At 41.0% G+C, this 25,398-nt stretch overlaps 1 pseudogene; it reads right to left on the bottom strand.

Annotated features, from left to right (window-relative positions):
* Window positions 1–24,769: 24,769 nt before the first annotated feature.
* On the bottom strand, window positions 24,770–25,094 carry LOC116857019 (annotated as a pseudogene).
* Between the last annotated feature and the right edge of the window lie 304 nt (window positions 25,095–25,398).

Genomic DNA, 25,398 nt, shown 5'->3' with positions numbered 1-25,398 from the left:
AAGTAGGTAGTGAAACTGGGGACTGGGAACCACTCTGTACTGCCGCTCCTCGTCTTCTGCAGCGTGTCCTCTGCCTGGTACAGGTTTAGAACATGCAGCCTGTGGGTACAGAGTACCTTTGCCTCCTCATCCTGCTACTGTTTGCATTTCTCTGAGTCGGAGGTCAAGAGGGACACCATTAAACTGAAGGCCGGAGGCTAGGCAGAGTACTAAGACAGCAGTTCTTAGGTTAGGGTCTAAATTCATGGGCTGTGACTTGACAAGATTTCTGACTTTGGTTCTTAGCTCAGAAAATGGACTGAATGAATAAGAGCAAAATACTTCTGATGAAGTTCTAGAATCTAGGTGAGGTTCGGTGGGCTGAGGTCCGGAGCCGATGACCAAGAAAGAATTCTTGAGAAATCTTTGGTGCAAAATGGTGGTTTATTAAAGCAAGGGGACAGGACCCGTGGGCAGGCGGAGATGCAGCTGCCCCAGGTTGTGAGGGATGGCAAGTTATGTACCCTGCGGTTGGGGGAAGGTGAGGGGAAGGGAGGTTTCAACGGAGCTTTCATATGCTAAAGAGGGCCTACAAGGTGCCAAGATATCGGAGGCCTTGCCCTTGTGGCTTGATCAATGTTGTCTTTAGGCCAGCCATTAACATCAAGATAGTTGGGAGATTCTTGGTGGGGTGTCACAATCCTGCTATCAATCGTCTTTGTTAGTGAGATTTAGGTTTAGAAGATGTTTAACTTTATTTAGGGCTTGAGGAACTGAGTTATTTGCCTCTGGCTATTGATTTGTAAACCAAGGGAGACTCCTGTCTTGCAGGATTGTGATCTCTGCAAGTTAACTATTTGTTTATCGTTTATGGCAGTCAGGGGTGCCTGAGGAATGCTACACACATTACCGAGGGGGAGGGGGGGAGAGGGGGTGCAAGGTGCCAGCCTTTGCTTTGTCTTCAGCCAGCCTCCTGCTCCCTCATCACTCCTAAGCTTTTAAAGAAGGTTGCGTTGCAGGAGAAACCCGACGTCCAGTAGCAAAAGTTCGTGATCTCCTGGTTAACCTAAAAGGTTATTTTCTGGACCCCAAACCTGCAACAGTGGGAATCAAGTTTCTAAAAGATGCAGCCCCCTAAGAGGAGATTCTCCTACCAATGCCCAACTCAGATGCAGATAGAGAGGACAGTGAGTAAGAGGGCTTCTGTCAGAAAACAAAGCAAGAGGCAGCTGGTTTTCTACAACAGGGAGTTGATACTCCTCTCAAGTAGGATATATTGCTTATGATCATTGTGGTTTTTTTCCTCCCTTTTTTTTTTTTTCAAATGGGAATTGTTTTTCTCTTTCTTTCTTTCTTTTTTTTTTTTTTTAAAGATTTTATTTGTTTATTTGAGAAAAAGAATGAGAGAGCGAGCGTGAGAGGGAAGAGGTCAGAGGGAGAAGCAACTCTCTGTCGAGCAGAGAGCCCAGTGTGGGACTCCATGTAGGACTCGATCCCGAGACGTCAGAATCATGACCTGAGCTAAAGGCAGTTGCTTAACCAACTGAGTCACCCAGGCGCCTTGTAAATTGTTTCTCTAATGGTGATCTTGTTTCCCACTCTCCTCTCCCTCCATCCTTTGTATACCGGATCTGTCGGGGTGGTTAAATAATCTATCCAGACTTCTTGGGGCATCTGGGTGGCTCAGTCAGTTAAGCATCTGCCTTCAGCTCAGGTCATGATCCCGGGGTCCTGGGATCGAGCCCCGCATTGGGCTCCCAGCTCAGTGGGGAGCCTGCTTCTCCCTCTCTCTCTGCTTCTCTGTGCTCTCTCTGTCTCTCAAATTAATAAATAAAAAAATTAAAAAAAAAAATCTATCCAGACTTCTAGGCAGTAAGAAACTACATGTAGACTTGTCTGGGAGATAGTGCCAAGATACCTTGAGTAGAATAGTGTAATGAGATTTGGCATTGGGGCATATCCTTTTGGGAAGGGGTAAATGTAATTTTGGTGACATATTGAATAGTTGCATAATGTTGGGAGAACACATTTTTTAAAAATTTTTTTAAATTTACTTATTTTTTATTTATTATTATTATTATTATTTTTTAAGATTTTATTTATTTATTTGACAGAGAGAGAGATCACAAGTAGGCAGAGAGGCAGGCAGAGAGAGAAGAGGAAGCAGGCTCCCTGCTGAGCAGAGAGCCCAATGCAGGGCTCAATCCCAGGACCCTGAGATCATGACCTGAGCTGAAGGCAGAGGCTTAACCTACTGAGCCACCCAGGTGCCTCAGGAGAACACATTTTTAAACTGTGTGTAAAGAAGGGTTTATAGATGCTAGCAAGTCAAGGTGTGGACTGTAGTGAGTCCTAGATGCCATTGTTTGCTACAACTGTGACTGAAACTAGAATTCCTTCCCTTTTCACTTAATCAAGTTGATAATTTCTCTTTTTAGTACAAATGAGTTTGAGTTGGTTTTATTATCACTTGCAACTGGAAATGTCCTGACTGATAGAACACACATATATTTAATACATATTATCTTATAGGGGAGGAAAAATAATTTTCTCTCTACTTGCTAGGTTCTTGGCTGAGTCCACCTGCAATAAAAGACAAATTACCAGGTGAAAAACAAACAGAAGTTTTGTAATAGTGTATACCTCCTATATACTTGGGGAAAGACTCAGGAGAACTAGGTAACTCCTGAGAATGGCCCAAGCCAGGTTGTGATGCAGATTTGAGTCCAGCCTTCTCTAGAAATTTCGAATCGTGTGCCTCTGGCTGGTACTGAGGGAGACACCCTTAAAAATGTGATTTCCCTTATGTATGTAAATGTCTTTTTACAAAAGGGTGAGCTTCTACTCAGTTTTCAGAGCTTTACCTGAATCTGCTGTTTCTTAAAAATAAACAGCTCCAAGTAATCCTTATCCCAAAGAGGCGTATTTTGCCGTGGCAAATTCTACTCCCCTTCAATTTCAGAGTCTTGTATGCACACAATTTCCAGGAGAAAATGGTGTTAGCAACTAAGAAAGTAGACATAAATTTGTAAGTAGATCAACTTGTTTTTTCAAATAAAAACTGATGTGGGAAACAAAGGCAGAAAAAAAATCATTAAATTTCCTTACTACCTACAGCCCATTGATAAACTCTTGAAACAAACAGAAGGACTTTACTCTAGGATCTCAGCTGCATTGTTAATGCTTTGCTAAGGGCACAACGCAATCTTAGCCCAACACCCAGGATCCTGTAAGTCTACTTTAACATACAGAAATTCCTTTGGAAACTTCGTTTATTTGTACCCCCACTGCCCCAGATAACATGTTGGCAATCACCCTCCAAGCATATGACCCACGGATATACATCTGAAGAGTCTCAAGGAATAGTGATAAATGACCTTTCCTAACAATAGCTAGCCCCCTCAGGATCCTGGAAACCTTGTTTCCAAAATACCTGGGAGGCAGAAACTATACTTAACACCGTCCCAACTTGGAGTATATGATGGGCCACCCCTCATGACCCCAGGGCAGCTCTTTTTGCCCATGGGTCCTGTCCCCCTGCTTTAATAAAACCACCTTTTTGCAGCAAAGATGCTTCAAGAATTATTTCTTGGCCCCCAGCTTTGAACTCTAATGTCTTTCCTACATCATAAACTTTTTTTTTTTTTTTTTAAACAGATTTATCCTTTGAAGAGAGGGAATATTTCTGGCCATGTTTGCATTCAGGGATCTGATTAAGTTAATTAATGGATCATATATTTCTCAGATTTTAGTTAACGGCCACAGCCATGTGTGGGTTTTAAACATAAGGGAATCAGGTAATTTGTTATGGTATTTTAAAAATTGTGTTTCATTACTGGTAAATACATTTGGGTGACAATCTAATCTTCATGACCATCTAAAGATCCTTGGCCAAAGAAATTTTACAAATAGTTTCCTAAGCTGTGAATCTTGCCTGTGTGATTCACAGATGTCTAAAGATACTGGAATGATATATTAATGCTGACAGAAAGATAATTGCTTTCACTCATAATTAAATTAACATTTTCCGATAACATGTTAAGTATTACTTCTCTGTTCAGGCATTGAAGACTTTGTTCCACACCATAGATCATTTCATTTCAAGTGAAATCTGAAATGGAAAAGATTAGGTTATGTAGCCTATTTGCTAAAATTCACTATTAATAGTATTATTTTCAAAGAGCTCCTCCAGCACCTTGCTTGCTGTTTTCCCCAACTAACAAAATTTTTATGTAGTTTTCTCTTCTCCTTTACCTTGACTTAAAGAAAAAAAAAATCCCTTCTTAAAAATCCGTGTTTGATAGTTTTAATGTAGTTTGGGGAAGGAACAAAATTGGATAGGTTTTTCATCTGTCATTTTAACTTGGAAGGTACCACTATATATTTTAACTGTCTGGCCCAGAATAGGTAGACAGTAAATGGTAACTGTTATTACTGTGGGAGGTGGCGGTGGTGGAGCACTAGGAATTAACCAATGTATTTATTACCTTTATTCCTATGTATGAAATTGGGCTTTTGATGAATTTGGATGAGCCTATCCTACCTGGTACATGTGAAACACACAAGTTTCTTATGCTTTGATTAATTTTTGGATTCTTTTTTCCTCTTAGTTTTCTAAGAAGTATTCAACTTGAATTTATTTTGTGAGAAACACAAGGAAACAAGATCTCCTTAAACATGTTGGTATTTTTTGGTGGGGGTCTTTGTGCCATCAGACTTGGTCCGTAGCATTACTTGATGTTTAGTACTGGTAGATCCCTCTGACTGCAAACTTGCATATTCTTTCAAATTCCTTTCTCTTTGTTTAACTGAATTGATTTCATCATTGTGGCATCATTCCACGATGTATAGAAGAGGAGGCCCCAGCTTTGGTGGGCAGAGTTCATCATATCAAATTCCATAAGCATTAACTATTAAGCATCATGCAAATGCAAGGCCCTGTAGGAGAAATATCAGTATAAAGATGTGATCTCTGACCTCTGGTGTTTGAAATTTCGTTGGAATGATAAGACAAAATCTGCAGGTGACTAGCATAGGACAGAAGATAGCAAAGTACATGCCATTATATAAAGTACTTACTCTGTGATTGACCCTTTTAAGTACTTTAAAAATAGTTAATCATTAGAACTTTAAACAATTATTATTATCTTCATTTTCATATGGGGAAACTGAGGCACATGGCAGTTAAGTAATTTGTCTAAATTACAAAAGAGGTAAGTGGTTTATCTGGGGTTTGGCCCCAGAGAGTCCAGTTCTAGAATCCGCATTCCTATATTAAGCCAAGTGCTGTGTGCCTATCGAGTGAGTGTGTGCATATGTGTGTGTGCATGTGTGTGTGCATATGTGTGTGCATGTGTGTGCAGGGAACAGAATGGAATTTAAAGAGGATGTGGTGGGGCACCTGGCTGGCTTAGTAGGTAGACCGTGCAGTTTGTGATTTCAGAGTTGTGAGTTTGAGCCCCGTGTTGGGCGTAGAGATTACTGAAAAACATCCCAGATGTGGCATTTGAGCTATATCTGTTTTCATGTGCTTCTATGTCCAGTTTGTTCCATCTTGATCTTTTCTTAACTTTCTCATTAAACTCTGCTTGAAACCCTTCAAAATTCCTGGACCTCTGATTTCTCCCATTAGCTAACCCTATCTAATCAGGTCAGAACTTTATGACTTTGGACCAAAAGCCTTTGTGAAATTTCTAGGGCAAAGTAAAAGTACATTATGTTCTGTAGAAAAGTTATAAGATTTCAAATGAACAGAATGTGAGTCACTGAGTTTATGACCGCACATTGTAGAGGCTGGGTTTGTTATGGGAATTACCGGAGCAATTCATCGCTGCATCCAGCTGGTTCCACTGCCAAAATCACTTTAACTCTGATTTTTGAAGTGGACTGAGTAATGCTAGGAAGTGCGGAGGATGTGTGTATGTCTGTGTTGGATAATAAGTGAAGCAAGTATCCCTGCTCGGGCCTAAGCTGTGACCAGTCCTGTAATTCACATATATTTGGGAGGAGATATTAATGGGGCATCGAGGGTCTGTACGCAGGAGGCTTTGGGGAGGAATAAGAACAAGAGAGCTCAGGGATGATTATGGAGAAAGACTCTGGGGAGGAAAGCATGGTGTCTGTCTTGGAGATTTTCTCTAAAATGGCGCCATGGGCTCATGGTTAAGGTTTGTGGCCTGAGGAGCTGCAGGCAGCAGATTCCAGAGGGACTTTGCTGCAGAGTATATGCGTAACTCAGGAACACAAAAAATACCATGTAGTTGCCCATGTGACAAAGTATGACCAAAGTGGGGAAAGGGGCATTCTTTTCCCATCCTAGGGAGCTCATGGTGACCTCAGGGTGTCAGGAACCCTAGGGAAGATAGGGTGACCCTCAATGGGGACAGTGGGCAGGGGTTAGAGCCAGCCTAAGTGGTAGGGACCTGACTGATTTGTTTGTAGTGCATGTGAGACACATTTGGAGATTCCTGAAAATAACCTAAATGGGTCTGCAAGGTAAAGATAGGAGAGAGTGAGATGTGGCTCACATTCTGCCGCGTACCTACTAGCTAGTGCAGGCCAGAAAATGGGTGATATAGTAACTTATCTTTTACATATTAGTTCTTGAATGAGTTCTATTATGTGCACTGTTCTGTATTCATAAGACAGGCTACCATATGGGCAACCAAGAAGAAGACTTTGAGACAAAGATTCTATGCAAATAGTTCATTGGTGAGTTAGTCCCAAGAAACACCGATAGGGAGTGGGGAAGTGAGACAGAGAAAAGAAAGAAAAGAAGGCAGCCAATAAAGGGTAGGTTATTTTTTTTTTTTTTTTTTAAGATTTTATTTATTTATTTATTTGACAGAGAGAGAGATTGAGAGAGAGAGAGAGAGAGAGATCACAAGTAGGCGCAGAGAGAGGAGGAAGCAGGCTCCCTGCTAAGCAGATCCCAGGACCCTGAGCCGAAGGCAGAGGCTTAACCCACTGAGCCACCAGGCACCCCTAAAGGGTAGGTTATTAAGCCAGTTACTACTGTGGGCAGCTGGGGACAGTCTCACTGGAGGAACCCTAGGAAACAATGTAGAACACAAATATCAGAGTCAACTCTTCTGAGAGGCAAGGGAGTTGGGGTATTTAATTCACCTACTCTAGTGAAGTCATCGGTAGACGATTATTCCCAGGCCGATGTTAATTGCCCAGCACTTCTACCAGAGAAAGCTGCTCTGACAGCCAGAGCACAGGCAGAGAATGGCACAGACTGGTAGTTGGAAGTCAGATTGGTATGCATGGAAATGGGAAGTGTGGGGGTTGTGGGTGGGGTGCAGACAGAATCTGCTACTATTATGGCATGGAAGGTCTTCCGGCTTCTTAGTTGTGCTGTTTGACATCGTTTGGGTTGTGTTGTGGCTTTCCCTGCCTACCCACACCGGAAAAATTCTACCATCTCCTCTTTTCCTACTTCCATTCTGCGTGACTCTTCCTCTTTGTCTTTCTGCTTCACTCTTGTTTGTCACTTTTGGTCTTGGTTTTGGCATTGGGGACCTCTAGACAGTTATTTCCTTTTTTGAATCTCATTTCTTCCTAATATTTAAGGTAAGAATAATAATCTTTTTTAGAACTTTGTGTGTTGAGGAATGATTTAACATATAAAAAAACATGTCAGGGGCGCCTGGGTGGCTCACTGGGTTAAAGCCTCTGCCTTCGGCTCAGGTCATGATTTCAGGGTCCTGGGATCGAGCCCTACATCGGGCTCTCTGCTAAGCGGGGAGCCTGCGTCCCCTTCTCTCTCTGCCTGCCTATCTGCCTGCTTGTGACCGCTCTCTCTGTTAAATAAATAAATAAAATCTTAAAAAACAAAACAAAACACATCATAATCTGATTCAGAAGGGCAAATTTTTTTCCTGTGGCCATACTTGTTTTTCCCTTGGCAAAGCCAAAATTTGGGGACCTTATCTTTCTGGTACCTTCAAGAGCAGACATATATAGATAATGGCTGGATTTGTCCTTTAAAAGAAAACTATAGGGGCTCCTGGGTGGCTCAGTGTGTTAAAGCCTCTGCCTTCAGCTCAGGTCATGATCCCAGGGTCCTGGAATCGAGCCCCACATCTGGCTCTCTGCTCAGAAATCTTTAAAAGAAAACTATATATTTTGTTATTTTTCTAATATTTTATCTGAGTTAATTTTATCACATTTAAAATTTTGTATTTAGTGGAGGGCGCCTGGGTGGCTCAGTGGGTTAAGCCGCTGCCTTCGGCTCAGGTCATGATCTCAGGGTCCTGGGATCAAGTCCCGCATCGGGCTCTCTGCTCAACAGGGAGCCTGCTTCCTCCTCTCTCTCTGCCTGCCTCTCTGTCTACTTGTAATCTCTCTCTGTCAAATAAATAAATAAAATCTTTAAAAAAAAAATTTTGTATTTAGTGGAATAATGCAAAGCATACTTCACTGATATCTAAGCATATTGTATTCTGCAATAATATCTAAGCATATTATATATTATTACATATTAATAATAATATCTAAGCATATTACATATTATTTTGCTGTCTTTTATCATTTAGCTTATCCCACAAATAGTTGGGGTAGGAAACAGGGGAACTCAGCTTTATGAATCCACAGCCATGGCTCTGCCCTGAACTTAGGCCAATTTCGGAGCAATTTATTGATTCAGGAGACTGTGGTCTTTTATATTCCTGGCATTTTGTGTCTTGTGGTATCTATGTTGGCTGTTGATTTGATGGATTACTGCTTTTTGCTCTGAATTATTTAAGGTGGATGGAGTGGGAGGGAAAAGGAAGGAAGGAGTGGGGAGTTGGGAGGAGGAAGGAAGGCTGCTATTGTTGGCTTCTGAGTAGGTGGTAATTACTACAAAGATACTTTCCTATGTATATTCATGCTGTACATGATTACAAGTCCTTTTACAAACATTAAAAAAATTAATCCTCATAGCTATTGCAAAGAATGAGCAGGAAAAGAAAGGATCTATCAATAACAGGTTTGCACTAATCCTTTGGAGGAGGCAATTGTGAAGAAAAGGAGACTTAGAGAAAAATAGGATTCAAGTATCAAGGCAATGAAATCACACCTTTGGTTTGCTTACAGAAAAAATAATGTGCCTACCAGGGTTTATGTGAAGGTCTTCATTGCTTTATATGCTAGTGCAGGGAAGGGTGGCAGTACTGAGATTTGAACCAGTTGTGGCCCAGGCAGTTCTGATATGACTCATTTTGAGAAAGGCCTTTGATTACCATGAGCCCTGATTTCCTTATCTGCAAAAAGGAGATAAAAATACTTGGGTGATATACCACCACATGGGGCATTTGTAAGAATTTAATAAAATGCGTGTAAAAGCACTATGCAAGTTATAAAGAACTGTAATGGGGTGCTACCTGTTGATATTTCCCTGATAATGAACACAGGATCCTGTAGAATCAGGACAGTATAAAGCATAAAACCAAGAGCTGACTTTTTAAAAACATTATTAGAGATCCAAAGTTTACTTATTTGGAGGTTTAAGATTTGTCTGGTAGAAAGTTTTTGATTATTTGTTTGTTTTTAGAAGTAAAATAACAACACTGGTTTCTTTGCTCCATGCCTTTATGGAAAGTGGAGAAGTAATATTAAGATAGCATTTTGGAGGCACATTTATCCAGAAATTTGGATAAAGTAATGCTTATGTAATATAGAATTGTTAAGGATTTTCCCAGTAATGGCAGGAACCTCTACTGTTTTGGGTTGCTGGGTTTTGAAAGACCTAAGCTCAAGTCCATATTTAGCTACACAATAGTTGTGTGATCCAGGACAAACTATTTATTCTGGTTTTGTTTTGTGTGTGGTCTTTTTTTTTTTTTTTTTTTTAATTTATAAGATAAGACTGCAAGTTCTCCTAGGGATCATTGTGAGGATTGAATGAGACACTGGGAGCAAATCCTCTGAAAACTATAAACAACTCCATAAATATAAGGTGATGTAATTATTATCATTACTTATGTTCAAAGAAATAGAAACCAGCAAGCAAATATTTAATAATACAAGTTGAAGAGAATCAAGCCAGAAATAAATGAGGTATAGTCGGTATAGAGACACAGATTACTTTCTGATGATTTCTTTCCATATGGTTTTGGTAGGGGATGCTTATTGGTGATAAATGGGAAACTATGCAAATCTGATGCATGTGCACAGTTCCTTTCAAGATTCATAACATGTCTTGCTGGCAAGCTATGAACTTCTAAGAGTTTAATTTGAACCTGTTCAATCTATTGCCTATTTGAGATTTAGTGTATTGTTAATAAGTTTGATTTAGTCTGCAACAACTCCATAAGAAAGCTATAGGGATAACTGAGCTCCAGGTGTCAGAGGGTGGTGTAGAAGTTATAACTCTGCAGAAAGGGCAGGGCTGGGTGGCTATCCAGGCCAGGTCTCCACAGGATACCCTTAATGGAGTGAATTTGCTGCAGCCCATGCTCTGGATGTCTGCGCTGTAGCATATGGAGTCCAAGTTTGTCAACTTTTGGAGTAAATCTTTCTTTCTGAAGTAGATTCACATTATCTCTACTCATCATCCAAAGTCTAAGATCTAAATACCAATTAATTTTCAATGAGAAATACAGTTCCCAAGAAGGACCAAGTTTTCTAGTTAACATGTGAGAAGGCAAATTACAGTCAGAAAATTTCTTGGTGAACTTAGTATCTAAACAGGTATCACTGATCATCTGATTAGAATGTGAAAGCATTTATCAGTCCAACTTCCCCGGTGGAAGCAACAAAATTCTCTGTTGACTCATCTAAGCAGAAAAGGAATTCACTGAAAGTTCTTGAGTAGCTCACAGAAATGATGAGCAGCTAGAGAACCAGGCTCAGAAAACAGTAGGAACCAAGAGAGGCTATGAATAGAGAATAGGACCGGGCATGCTCTGTTCTACTTAGGGTACCATTGCTGTCCCAACTCTGAGCTGGTAACGTTGCCAACACCTATGGATTCCCAATGCTGATACTACTGCAGGCCTTTTGAAAATGTTCACACCACCATGTGTAGCCTCTCAATTGTCCCTGCATCTTTGTTTCTCTCCTTCAAAATTCAAAGGCCCAGGTAGGAGCATCTGGTTGCTGAATTTAGGACACGTGCATCTACACAACTAGCAGGGTGCTAGGAGGGGAAGTACAAGGTCCCAGACTGCTTCTCCAAGCGTAGTCTGCAGACTGGTGGCAGGCTATGGACTAATCGTTTTTATTTTGTGATGAGGCAAAGAACTTGTGTTATAATGTAAACCAACTTAGTTCTTTCTCTATTGAGAAAACTTGGCTATGGAAAAAGTATCAGCTTAATTAAACAGTGTACTACCAAACAGAGCAGCACCTCCCTAGACTTCATGATGGGAGGCTAGAGCCTGTCATCAGAGGGCTACCCAGAAAAGGAAGGGTGTTTTGGAAGCTGTGTATTCAGAAAACAACCAATGTACAGTACAAATGAGATCAGGACTCATTAGGACTACTCCACCACAGAAACATACCTACCGTTGGGAATGTGTGACTTATGTGGATCTGGACATACTCTTACTTGGCTGGTGCTTGTTGGGCTTGATGAAATTGATTCTGTTGCTGCTACTTTTTTTCTTACAGGGTGGGTATCTAACTACCCTCTTGGGAATTTTTTTAAAAATTTTATTTATTAGAGAGAAAGTGAGCACAAGCAGGAGGAGTGGTAGGCAGAGGGAGAAGCAGGCGCCCCACTGAGCAAGGAGCCCTGTGCAGGATTCAATCCCAGGACCCTGGGATCATGATCTGAGTGAAAGGCAGATGTTTAACTGACTGGGCCACTCAGGCATCCCTTGGGAATGTTATAGACACATTTTGTGGTCTAAGAGCAGTTCTGTACTACTAAGATGAACTATGTTTTGCTGTTACAGATCAATCCGAGCTGCCTACCATGTTCCCCACCTAATGAGAGATTATTTCTGTATCTTTTCAAATGTTATATGGTGGGTAGTTTAAAAGAATTGAAAATTTCTGGTATGATTACTTGGAATAGAATGGTTAATATTCTGCATCTGTTAATGGACTCATGCCATAATTATTCATTTTTCCTATGAGGAAAAGAACTGGAAATCTGTTAACTTTAGTCATGTTAGTGCAGCCTCCTTCCAAAGAGATTTGCATTGGTGAAGGAAAAATTATTTTTCCTGAGGCTAGCTGAAGACAAGTGTGTTTTAGGCATTTATTGGTTCAATTAAAAACTGATCTTTTTTAGTTTCTACATCCCATAACTCAGATTCAATGGACTTGACTTTACCAAGTTGATCTGTTTTAGTGTTATGAAAATGAAAGTGTACTAAGTGGCTAGGGGTGAAATGTAAAGTCAAGGAGAGTGGGGTAGAGGAGGAAAGAAATAGTGCATGAGAGGAGGAGAGCAGAGCATATACCATCATCACATCGGAAGATGGAAAGGGGACAGGTAGGTCTCCATCTTTACAAGGTACAAAAATTCTCTGAGGTTTCACATTTATGGGACAAAGATCAGTGTATCAGCAAACATTTCAATGAATATTATGCAACATGGAGGGTAGAGATTGGCGATATTAAAATATAAACACATGCAAAATTATAGCATATTCTATATGGTAAATGTTTGAGGCTGAGTAGAAGCAAGCAGTATTAAGGACTCTGAGAGGTTAATAAAGTTACCTTGGAGGAGTTAGACCTTGGTTAGACGTTGAAGGATGGGATGGTAATGTCAAGAACTTCAGGCTCTGAGATTTTACCCTTTAGCTTGCTACCGTTTCGTGGACGCTGCCAGAAGACCTAAGATCAGAGAGAGTGGGCTTTATTGCTCACAGCACAGCAAGCAGAATGAGCTAGAAATTTTTTTCTTATTTTAAAAGAGAAATTTATAGAAGGAATAACAGGGGAAAATAAAGAGATTAGCATGTACAACTTGTTCCTGACCCAGTAGAAAGTATGAACCCATATTGGGTTTTACCAGAGTAGATGTGGCCCAGACAGTAGAGCTGGCTAAACACAATTATCTCTAAGATGAGGGCTGGCTTCTGGCTCATTCCCTATTTCTCCTTCATGGCTCACTCCTGTTAGCCTTGCTCTCTGATTTCTGGAGAGACCCCTAATTCTGCTTCTAAATGAAACATAGTGAATGAGGGGTTGTTATCCAAGAGTCTTTTCTCTTTCGGGGTCACGTTGTCCAGTACTGTAGCTAGGAGTTCCACGTGCCTACTGAGCACTTGAGCTGTGGCCAATCCATATCGAGATGTGCTGTCAATGCAAAATACACACTGGATTTCAAAGATTTAATTTAAAAAGAAATGATCTAATTAATAATTTTAGGGGCGCCTGGGTGGTGCAGCCGTTAAGCATCTGCCTTCGGTTCAGGTCATGATCCCAGGGTCCTGGGATCGAGCCCCGCATCGGGCTCCCTGCTTGGCGGGAAGCCTGCGTCTCCTTCTCCCACTCCCCCTGTTTGTGTTCCCTTTCTTGCTGTGTCTCTCTCTCTCTGTCAAATAAATAAATAAATAAATAAAATCTTAAAAAAATATATGTGGGTACAAGAATTTTTTTTTTCAGTTTGATTGAAAATACAAGGAATTTTAAATTCTATGTGTGGTTAGTATTTGTGGCATACATTATAGTTCTGTTGGGCAGTGCTGCTCAGGTACATTTGAGAAAGAGGGGAGGCTCTCTTGGTTCCTCCTTGTTACCCTGCAAGTGTTGTGTGACTTCATGTGCCATCATGGACCACAGCTGGGCATGGCCTGGCTGCTGATCTGCATTAAACTGCAGTTGTCCTTGATGTGCTCCCACTGCTGCCTCAAACCAGAGTGTTCTTAGACCAGGGCGGTGGTTGGTGGGAGGGTGTTGGGTTATGGTCAGGACTCACCTTTCCTTGCGACCCTATCCTCTTACTTCCTTTCATAGCACTCCCTCACAAAGATTTGTAGGTGAATTAGGCTTTCCTAAAGGGTCAAAGAACACTAAAGGAAATTGCAACCTAGGAAGGAAGGATTTTTATACCATGTATTGACTATGCCTTATTTCGCATGGCCTATGGAAAATGCAGTCAAAGATTTAAGTGCATTCTGGCTTTCTGAAAATCCCACCAAAATAACCTGTTGATAAGACAAAACTGAGTTTATCCTTTTTTTTTTTTTTTTTAAGATTTATTTATTTATTTGAGAGAGAATGAGAGAGAGAGCATGAGAAGGGGAGAGTGTCAGAGGGAGAGGAAGACTCCCTGCTGAGCAGGGAGCCCGATGTGGGACTCGATCCCAGGACTCCAGGATCATGACCTGAGCCGCAGACAGTCACTTAACCAACTCAGCCACCCAGGTGCCCAAAACTGAGTTTATTCTTACTGTGGTAAGGGGGAGCATACCTTGACAGAGTCTTGGTAGCTTCCTTAGAGGGAAGGGCTGAACTGGGAAATTTGTGAGGTTTTAGAGGCCAGTTTAAAATGGGCCTTTCAGGGGTACCTGGGTGGCTCAGTCAGTTAAGCATCTGCCTTTGGCTCAGGTCGTGATCCCAGGGTCCTGGGATTGAGTCCTGCATGGGGCTCCCTGCTCAGTAGGGAGCCTGCTTCTCCCTCTCCCCTGCCACTCCTCCTGCTTGTGCTCTCTCTCCCATGTGCATGCTCTCTCTCTCTAATGAATAAATAAAAATCTTTTAAGAAAATGGGCCTTTCATGCAGAGGCTTGATTAACACTGAGTAAAGATCAAGATGCAATAAGTTAGGATTGGTGGACATAGCAAGGCGTGGATTTTGAGGTGAATGTTTTAAAGAGTCATCGGGAGTAAAGTTGTCAATGCTGTCTGTCGAAGAGTTGAACAGTTTTATTTTTCATTTAAATGGTTTTCTTGGTAAAGATTTCTGGAACAAATAAAGTTATCTATGACTTATCCTCTTAAACGAGGATATTTTGGAAGAGTAAAGTCATGTTGATGAAGACAGTGGACTAGTAAAAGTGGTCTTAGTGAAACCAGCTGAATAGGAAATGTAGATAGTAGGCTGTGTGGGGGTGGGTGGGGTGTGGTTCTTTACCCTCGGCAGGACATGTCCCCAGTTTGAGTTACTCAGTCTGCAAGACTCCAGAAAGGAAGTGTTGGGTGTTCTGCATCTACTGAAGAGTAAGGTACACATTGGCTCACCACACGCATATATACAGATATGGCCTGTCTTAGTTGGGTTTCCCCAAGAACAGATTTCAAGGCAAGGATTTGGGTGGAGATGTTTTATTTGGGAGGTGATTCCAGGAAGAGACAGGGAAAGTGGAGTTAGTCAAGAAGTGTGTGAATGAGTGGGATACCACTGTGGGCGACAGAAGTTCAGACCCTTTTGGGACCTTCTGAGAGATTATGGAACAGTTCCCTGAGGAGTAGGATGTTATGATCTTAATCTACCCACTCCCATCCTAGCATTTCCAGGGTGTAGGCAAGCACATTCCTTTAGTGGCCATGGAACACCCTGGTGGAATCCCTTAGACTATAAGGTAATTCTCCGCAGGTGACCTCTGGGAATATAGGGGTATAGCAGAGTACCTTCAGCGTCTGCTACATTGTGCAATAAGGTGCTAGACCCATAGCAGGTGCTTAATAAATGTTCATTGAATGAATGAATAAACATACATGATTTAAGGATAGCCTTAGGGGGCGCCTGGGTGGCTCAGTGGGTTAAGCCTCTGCCTTCAGCTCAGGTCATGATCTCAGGGTTCTGGGATCGAGCCCCTCATTGGGCTCTCTGCTCAGCAGGGAGCCTGCTTCCTCCTCTCTCTGCCTGCCTCTCTGCCTACTTGTGATCTCTGTCTGTCAAATAAATGAATAAAATCTTAAAAAAAAAAAATAAGCCTTAGTTCTCAGACTATAGTCAAAACTTGATGAGTAGGAAGAAATTTTTCCTTATCTGCCCCATAATTGTAAGGTTGCTCCTCTTGTAATAGAGTTAGTACCTCAAATGATTATGCATCCATCTCTTTTGCCCTCTTTTCTCCCCTTAGGCCTGTCAAGAATGAGTAAAGTGTGGATCACAGATTCCCTTAATGACAACTATTTTAGCTTCATGAAGATTAGAAATTAACTTACAAAGGAACAACAATTTTCTTTCTTTTTTTTTTTTTTTTTAACAAAGGAACAACAATTTTCTTAGATGGGAAATACACCCCCCTCCCATCCCTGCCAGTGGGGTTTGGGGAGTTGGGAGATTAGCTGACATGTGTGTTCTTCAATGACAGAGTTGTTTGTTTCAACATCTTTTCTCCCTGGTTTTGATGTATTTTTACTGAGATTTTCTAAAAATGATGGGATTTGGGGGGTAGACTATGAGTCTTCAAATCTCATGAATAGAAGCCCGATCTGCTGAATGTGAAGGCCTTGGTGAAAGTCAGTGCCAACATCATGAAGAGAGATGATCCAGGAAGACAAGAACTAAATGTATGTGAGGAGGCTCCTCTAACAATAGATAAAACTACAAGATACGTAGCAACCTAGAAAAAGAATTATTTAGCAAAAATTTATTGAGTGTTAACCATATATTATTAGGAATTTTGCTAATATTATATACCCAACTATGATACAGTAAAATTGTATTAATATGAGACTATGAATTATTAGGTCATTAATTAAGTTATTTACTATCTGTCATCTTCTCAGGGACTAATTTGGGGGAAACCAAGTTTCACTATATTATGTGTGAAGTAGAAGTGTTAAAGATACTTTTCTAAAAAATGTTAAAATCAGGACTTGTAATAGATATAAAATGAACACATAGAAAATATATTATTTGTTTCATTAATTACTGGGGGAACCAGTTAAGATGTTTCAACTAGTTAAAAGGAGAATTCAAAGAATGCACATATAAAAGCAATCAGAAATGCTTCTGTTGTGGAGGGAAATTTTTCCTTTACCCTTCAAGATTTTTCTAGCTGGTCTGAGAATTAAATTGACAAAAGTTTAAAAGGAGAAAAAACAAATTTAATTCATATGTACAGATATGGGATATGTACAGATATATGGGACCCAAGAAGTGTTATAAAATGAATTCAACTTTGTAAATTTGAAGATTTAATTGGCTTTGTTAAACAATTCATGAATTGGGCAGTATCCCATCTAGCAAGTAGAGAGATATTCGGATGAGTTGTGTAAAATAGAAAGTTTCTATAGGAAGGAGGGTTGCAGAAGTAAAGAAAGAATTGTTTCAGGCCAGGACATCTTTTTTTTTTTATTTTAAAGATTTTATTTACTTACTTGGCAAAGAGAGACACAACAAGAGAGGGAACACAAGCAGGGGGAGTGGGAGAGGGAGAAGCAGGCTTCCCGCCAAGGAGGGAGCTTGACATGAGGCTGGATCTCAGGACCCTGGGATCATGACCTGAGCCAAAGGCAGACACCCAATAACTGAGCCACCCACATGCCCCAGGACATCATCTTTTTGGTGGGACGGGAACCAGCAGGGTTTTTATCATGCAACTTATCTTACTAGTGCTTATCAGATTTCACTTTGACTGTTAAAAGGTCACATTCCTAGGAGAGGTTGAAACTGTAATGGACTTGGTTTGTTGTTGTGGAGGGTAAATGACTCCAGTTTGGTCTTGTTTTTTCTTTTTCTTTCTTTCTTTCTTTCTTTTTTTTTTTTTTTTTTTTAGATTTTATGTATTTATTTGAGAGAGAGAGAGTGCACAAGAGAGGGTAGTAGGGTCAGAGGGAGAAGCGGACTCCCCACTGAGCAGTGAGCCTGAAGCCGGACTGGGTCCTGGAGCTCCAGGATCATGACCTGAGCCAAAGGCAGTCGCTTAGCCAACTGAGCCACCCAGGCGCCATTGTTTTCCTTTTTAGCAGAAGTGACGAACAGACATTAGACATAAAGATCTGTAGGACTTGGTAGGACAAAACAAACTTATGCTTGGGAGCTTCAATTAATAAGGAATTCAAAATAGAATTTAGGCTGGGGTAGTAAATCAGTTAAAGTAACAAGGTTTTTTTATATAAGCTTCTTTGGCTCTGACTTCCCCTCTCTGATGATAAGGATGTCTCACTGCCTCCTGGTACAGGAAGAGTACCTCTCACATGGGACATTATTTCCTGCTTTCTGGAGGGCCAAGAGGGTCAGAGTGTTCTTGCACTGACTCTTTCTTACATAACTTTAATTCAGAATAATCAGTATGGTACTGTGTCATATCTTGGGGCAGCCTGCCTTAGGCCCAAGCACTTCTAGAATTCAGAAGTAGATGCAAAACTGGTCAATATCTACAGACAGTAATCCATTCCATCCACTAAACTATTCATTTGCATTTTGATGAATGCGAATCATTTACATCATTATCATTTTTGTATGGTTTACAGAGTTGTAAAATAACTCAAACACTCTGAAAGGCATAAGCTCCCAGGGAATTAGATAACTTGGAAGGGTGCACCAGATGGGGCACCCAGAAAATAATTTTGTTTGGTTTATTTCACAGTTTTTCACAAATTTATCTGACAGAAGTAAAGAAATATTCTCTGAGCAGTCTATTAGGAAGCAGAATATAGATTGCAGACTGACCAGGTCTTCTGAATCAAAGGAAAAATGGTTTCTTGTGGCAACACTGCTTGCTACCCAGGAGATAGCTGATGAGTCATTTGGGATTGCATCTTTTAAATACAAGAATACAGATCTTTATTGGGGAAAGAACAATTAAAGAGAAATTTGATGAAATTTGCCTTCGGGAGAGGAATAGGAGTAATTTAGCTGGTATTTCAGTTACAAATTGTTCAGCTGCAGATCAAAACTATTGAGGGGAAAAAAAGGAAGTTCATAAAACTTTCTTAATCCAGACTCCCTAATTCAGATTTCATAAAGAATTTTGACATAAACTGTCATGATTACTTTTATTTTCTGTTTTTTAACAACTGTATTGAGATATAATTCATATACCATGGAATTCACCTATTTAAAATGTATAGGTTTTTTTGTTCTTATATTCACAAGATGTGCAATCATAATCATAGTCTAATTTTCATTCCCCCTAAAACAAACTTGGGACCTATTAACAGTTACTCCCCACTCCCACCCTTCTCTTTCCCCAAGCCCTAAGAAATCACTAATATGCTTTCTGTCTCTATGGATTTGCCTGTTCTGGACATTTCATATCAATGGAATCATTTAGTATGTGTTTTGTGACTGAATTCTTTCACTTACCACTTGGCATAATGTTTTCAAGTTTTACCCATTAGTACTTTATTCTTTTTATTGCCAAATAATACTCCATTGTACAGAAGTGATGTTGTGTTTGATAATAGATATGGTTTTGTTAGGACCGTGATCAAAGGAGCGAGACTGATACAAAGCGAAGGTCAAGCAGAGCTTTATTTCGTGCCAGTATCGAAAATCAAACCAACCGGACAGGGCGGTCTCCAGCAGAGAGCGCGACCCCTCCCAGCCTCACAGACTAACTTTTATAAAGCAAAGGCCATGTGGTTGAGCCTGCCCACACACAGGTCGCCAATGAGATTGTTAACACACAGAGAAAGTTGCATAGTCATGCTAGGTCACACGCGGGTGACCAATTGAATTAAATTCACCCTATAGTAGCTATTTGAACTAGCCTATCACTCTGGTCAGAAGTGGCGCCCAAAAGTCACCCAAAAGGCAGGGCCCACATTCTTTGATGGTTAGGGAGGTGCTTTACTGATTGGATGTCTCCACGTGGCTTGACTCATCCTTGCATTCTGCGCTCTGTTATCTCCCCCTGACCTGGCACGTCCTGGTATATGGGCTCTGTTATCAGGGGCTGGTCGGCCATATTTTACTGGTTTCCCAGACTTGTTTCTAAGTAAGTTCCTCTTGGGGGGGGGGGCAGGGTCAATCTAAGTTTACTGCATAAACAACAAAATGGCTATTTAACCGAGATAGAGTCTCTCTGGTTAAGTAGACCCTTATAGTTTTTGCCCCCCCACCCCCTTTCTGGTACAGAGCTACTGAAAACCTTGGAATTTCCTGGGCTGCCTGGTTGGCTCAGTCCGTTAAGCATCCAGCTCTTGGTTTCAGCCCAGGTCATGATCTCATAGATAGTGAGATCAAGCCCCACATCGGCCTCTGGGGAGTCTGCTTGGAGATTCTCTCTGCGCCCCTCCCCTCAGTAGCATGTGCGTGAGCACATGTGTGCAAGCACTCTCTCTCTCTCTCTCTCTCTCTCAAATAAATAAATCTTCTTTAAAAACCTTGGGATTTCTAGGGGCGCCTGGGTGGCTCAGTGGGTTAAAGCCTCTGCCTTCAGCTCAGGTCATGGTCCCAAGGTCCTGGGATCGAGCCCTGCATCGGGCTCTCTGCTCAGCGGGGAGCCTGCTTCCTTCTCTCTCTACCTGCCTCTCTGCCTGCTTGTGATCTGTGTCTGTCAAATAAATAAATAAAATCTTTAAAAAAAAAAAAAACACCTTGGGATTTCTGTCCTTTGTTATGTTAATGAGGTCGGTTTTGGAAAACACCTGATGATGGGGGCTGGTTGCCCGGGAAGCCAGCCAGGTGATTGGAGGGTTGGAACTTTCAGTCTCAACCACTGACCTCTGGGGAGAGGGGAGGGCTAGAAGTTGAATCAGTTGCCATTGGCCAGTTCTATAATCAATCATGCCTCCATCAAAATCATGAAATGATGGGCAGGGTTCAGAGAGCTTCTGGGTTGGTGAACAAGTGGAGGTGCTGGGAGAGTGGTTAGTTTGTAGAGAGCATGGAAGCTCTGTACCCTTTCTCCACGCCTTGCCCTGTGTATCTCTTCCATCTGGCTGTTCCTGAGTTAAATCCTTTTTTATTTTTTTAAGATTTTATTTATTTATTTGAGATAAAGATAAATAGTGAGAAAAGAGAGCACAAGCAGGAGGCAGAGGGAGAGGGAGAAGCAGACTCCCACTGAGCAAGGAGTCCAATGGGAGGCTGGATCCCAGGACCCTCAAGATCATGACCTCAGCCAAAGGCAGACATTTAACTGACTGGACCACTCAGGTGCCCTGAGTTATATCCTTTTATAATAAACTGGCTATTTAGTAAAAAAAAACAAAGAAAAAAGGAAAAAATGTTTTGCTGTGTTCTGTGAGCTGCTCTAGCAAATTAATTAAACCTCTTTCAGTTAATTTCTGAGGAAGTTACGGGAACCTTTAATTTATAGCCAGTTGGTCAGATGTACCTGGAACAACCCGAACTGGGCATCCTGAGTTGGAAGGGATTGTTAGAGACTCCAGTCTGTAGCCAGTCAGTCAGAAGCATAGATAACGACCTGGGGTTGCAAATGCTGTCTGAAGTGGGGTGAGGGAGCAGGACTGACCCCTTAACCTGTGGAATCTGAAGCTGTCTTGGGTGGGTAGTGTTAGAATTGAGTTGAACCCCAGCAGGGTGTCTGAGAATTGCATAATGTTCTGTGGGAACCATCCCCCCCCCCCCCCCCCCCCCCGAACAGACACATTGGAATTGGGCCCAAGAGCACTAAAAAAGTGAATGTACCAAATCTTGAACCATTTGTCAGTTGATGGATATTTAGGTTGTTTCCACTTTTTGATTATTTTGATATGGGGCTGCTATGAACATTTGTGTACAGGTGGGTTTTTTTTTTTTTTAACATTTTATTTATTTGAGAGAGAGTGAAAGAGAGCACACACACGAGCAGAGGAAAGGCAGAGGGAGAGGGAGAAGCAGACCCCCACAGCAGGAAGCCTGACTCGGGGCTTGATCCCAGGATCCTGAAATCATGACCTGAGCCAAAGGCAGATGCTTAACCAACTGAGTCACCCAGGTGCCCCAAGTGTTTATTTATTTTTATTTTGTAAACTTTTTAAAAAAGATTTTTATTTATTTGAGAGAGGGAGAGAGATTGAGAGAGAGAGAGAGAGAGAGAGCACGAGAGCGGGGAGGGTTAGAGGAAGAAGCAGACTCCCTGCTGAGCAGGGAGCCTGCTGTGGGACTTGATTCCGGGACTCCAGGATCATGACCCAAGCGGAAGGCAGTCACCCAACCAACTGAGCCACCCAGGGACCCGCCACCAAGTGTTTAAAAAAAAAAAGTACTTATTTACTTGAGAGAGAGAGTGGGGACTGGGGTGTGGAGGGGCAGAGGGAGTGGGAAAGCAGACACACCATTAAGCATGGAGACTGGCTCTGGGCTTGATTATAGGACCCTGAGATCATGACCTGAGCAAAAATCAAGAGTCAGACACTCAACTGACTGACCCACTGAGGTATCCCTGTGTGCAATTTGTTGTTGTTGTTTTTAAAGATTTTATTTATTTATTTGAGAGAGTGAGAGAACCAGTACCAGTTGGGGGAGAGGTAGACAGAGAAGGAGAAGCAGACTCCCTGCTGAATGACCTGAGCCAAAGGCAGGTGCGTAACGGACTGAGCCACCCAGCTGTCCCTATGTGCAAGTTTTTATGTGGACTTATGTTTGTATTTCTCTTGGGTATATACCTCGGAGTCAAATTGCTGGATCATATGGCAACATAATTTTTAGATTTTTGAAGAATCGCTCAACTGTTTTTCAAAGCAGCTGTACCATTTTATATTCACACCAGCAGTGTATGAGGGTTCCAATTTTTCCACATCCTCTACAGCCTTTGTTATTGTCTTTTTTTTTTTTTTTAAAGATTTTATTTATTCATTTGACAGAGAGAGAGCACAAGTAGACAGGGAGGCAGAGAGAGAGAAGGGGGAGCAGGCTCCCCGCTGAGCAGGGAGCCCGATGCGGGGCTCGATCCCAGGACCCTGAGATCATGACCTGAGCTGAAGGCAGCGGCTTTAACCCACTGAGCCACCCAGGTGCCCCTTGCCTATCTTTTTGATTATAGCTATGCTGGTGGGTGTGAATTGGTATCTCATAGTGGTTCTGATGACTAATGATCTTGAGCATCTTTTCATGTGCTTATTGGTCATTTGTATATCTTCTTTGGAAAAATGTCTATTCACATCCTTTGCCCATCTTTTTAATTATTAGTCTTTTTATTATTGAGTAGTAAGAGTTTTGTTTTTTTTTTTTTTTTTTTTTTTTGTATTTTTTTGATACCGGTCGGATATATGATTTGCAAATGTTTTCTTTTTCTCTGTGGGTTTATTTTTGCTTTTTTGTTGGTGTACTTTGAAGCATACAGTTATTAATTTTGATGATGTCTGATTTATTTATTTTTCTTTTGTCACTTGTGTTTTTGGTGTTGTGTCTGAGAAATCATTTCTAACCAGAGGGCATGAAAATGTATGTTTATGATGTCTTTTAAGTGTTTTATAGTTTTAACTTCTACATTTAGGTCTATGATCCTTTTTTTAAAAAGATTTTATTTATTCATGACAGAGAGAGAGGCAGAGGGAGAAGCAGGGAGTTCCTCTGCCAGGAGGTCGATGCAGGACTCAATCTCAGGATCCTGGGATCATGACCTGAGCTGATGGCAGCCACTTAACCAACTGAGCCACCCAGGCACCCCAGTCTGTGATCCATTTTAAATTAATTTTTCTGTATAGTGTGAGGTAGGGGTCCTACCTCATTCTTTTGCATGTTTTCCCTCTCCAGGTGTGGAGAACGACTGTCTTTCCTCCACTTGCTATTCTTGTCAAGAATCAATTGACTATAAGTGTAAGGGCTTATTTCTTGACTTGAAATTCTATTCCATTATTATTTAAAAAAAAATATATATATATATACATATATATATATATATGTATATATCTCCGTATGCCAGTTCTACAGTTCTCGCTCTCTTTTTTTTTCTTTTTATTAACATATAATGTATTATTAGCCCCAGGGGTACAGGTCTGTGAATCGCCAGGTTATAGTTCTCTCTTGATTACTGTAGCTTTGTAATAAATTTAGAAATTGGGGGACGCCTGGGTGCTCAGTTGGTTAAGCAGCTGCCTTTGGCTCAGGTCATGATCCCAGGGTTCTGGGATCGAGTCCCACATCGGGCTCCTTGCTCGGCAGGGAGCCTGCTTCTCTCACTGCCTCTGCCTGCCTCTCTGCCTGCTTGTGTGTACTCTCTCTCTGGCAAATAAATAAAATCTTTAAGAAAAAAATTTAGAAATTGGGAAATGTGGGTTTTCCAACTTTATTCTTCTTTTCCAGATTTTTTTTTGGCTATTATGGTTTTCATTTTTGTTTTTTTACATTTCTGTATGAATTTTAAGATCAGTTTGTTAATTTCTGAGGAGAAAAGGCAGTTGGATTTTGATAGGAAATGCATTACATTTAAAGATCTAAAGAATACTTTTAGAATTTAATGAAAAGATTTGCTAAACTGAATTGTTATTTTCTGATATTTGAACTTTATCCATTCTCATGTAAATCTGTTACTGTGTTCATTTTATTTCATTAAGTAGAGTGGATCTGTTAAGACCTTTGCTGATAGCACATTGGCATTGATTTATTTATAATGCTCATTTCACAGATGTGTTAAATTTTCCCTCCCTAGTTAGTTCAGTTTATAATCACACAGTTTTATAGGCTATGTATATGGAAAGGCAAAAGATGGGGAGAAGATAAGATTTGTTATAAAAGTAGTGTAACACAGCCTGGTAATGAAAGGACCTGTCTTTTGACTGTGTATTTGTGTTCCAAAGTATGGTATTTCGTGTTCTAATGTGTTTCATCAAGCACAAGATGTTAAATAGATCGGTAGTTTTTGTTGAGTTTTCCCCATAACTATGTAAACAGATGTAATGAATTTTAATGCCAAAAATTGTTTTCAGGGAGATTAAATTTCTTTTTTTATTCAAATGTTATGAGATTAGCAAGTGCTATTTTAATAAAGAGAATTTTTTTCATTTTGAACATAATCTCAAGATTTTATCAGCTTCATAAAACCAAATATGAAGCTTAGAACTGGATCACTTGGCCTTTTCTCTTCTTATCTCCTCCCGGTTCAAAATTTTTGCATCTCTTAATAGCCAGCATTTTCTTAGATATGTGGTTGGACTCAACACATTCAAGCTTCAGCACAGTCCTCTTTGTAGTTTTAGGGTTTTTTTTCCCAGAAAATCGGCTTAGTCTGCCTATCATAGACACTCTGCTTACTGTTATAATGCTTCTTTCCCTGGGCATACAGAGAATCCTTGTCCTTCTTGTATTGTGTCTCTTTGTGGGGTTGGTGGTTGCCACACTTCTTACAGAAAGTCTAGCAGGTTTTAGGAACATTCACCATGTTTGCAAGAGCACTATCAGCAGGGAAGGCAATAATGAATATTTCGAATGAACCCATTATAATCACCCCAAACTCCAGAAAAGCAAATGTATTTGAATGAAAAACAAAGTTACTTTTAAGAATTTAGAGGCACCTGGGGTGCCTCAGTGGGGCACCTGGGTGGCTCAGTGGCTTAAAGCCTCTGTCTTCAGCTCCTCTGTCTTCAGCTCAGGTTGTGATCTCAGGGTCCTGGGATTGAGCCCCGCATTGGGCTCCCTGTTCAGTGGGGAGCCTGCTTCCCCCTCTTTCTCTCTGCCTGCTCTCC

The sequence above is a fragment of the Lontra canadensis genome, unplaced genomic scaffold (genome assembly GCF_010015895.1).
Source record: "Lontra canadensis isolate GAN:19392208 unplaced genomic scaffold, GSC_riverotter_1.0 scaffold116, whole genome shotgun sequence".
Classification (NCBI taxonomy): Eukaryota; Metazoa; Chordata; class Mammalia; order Carnivora; family Mustelidae; genus Lontra; species Lontra canadensis.
This window is presented reverse-complemented; position numbering and strand designations above follow the sequence as displayed.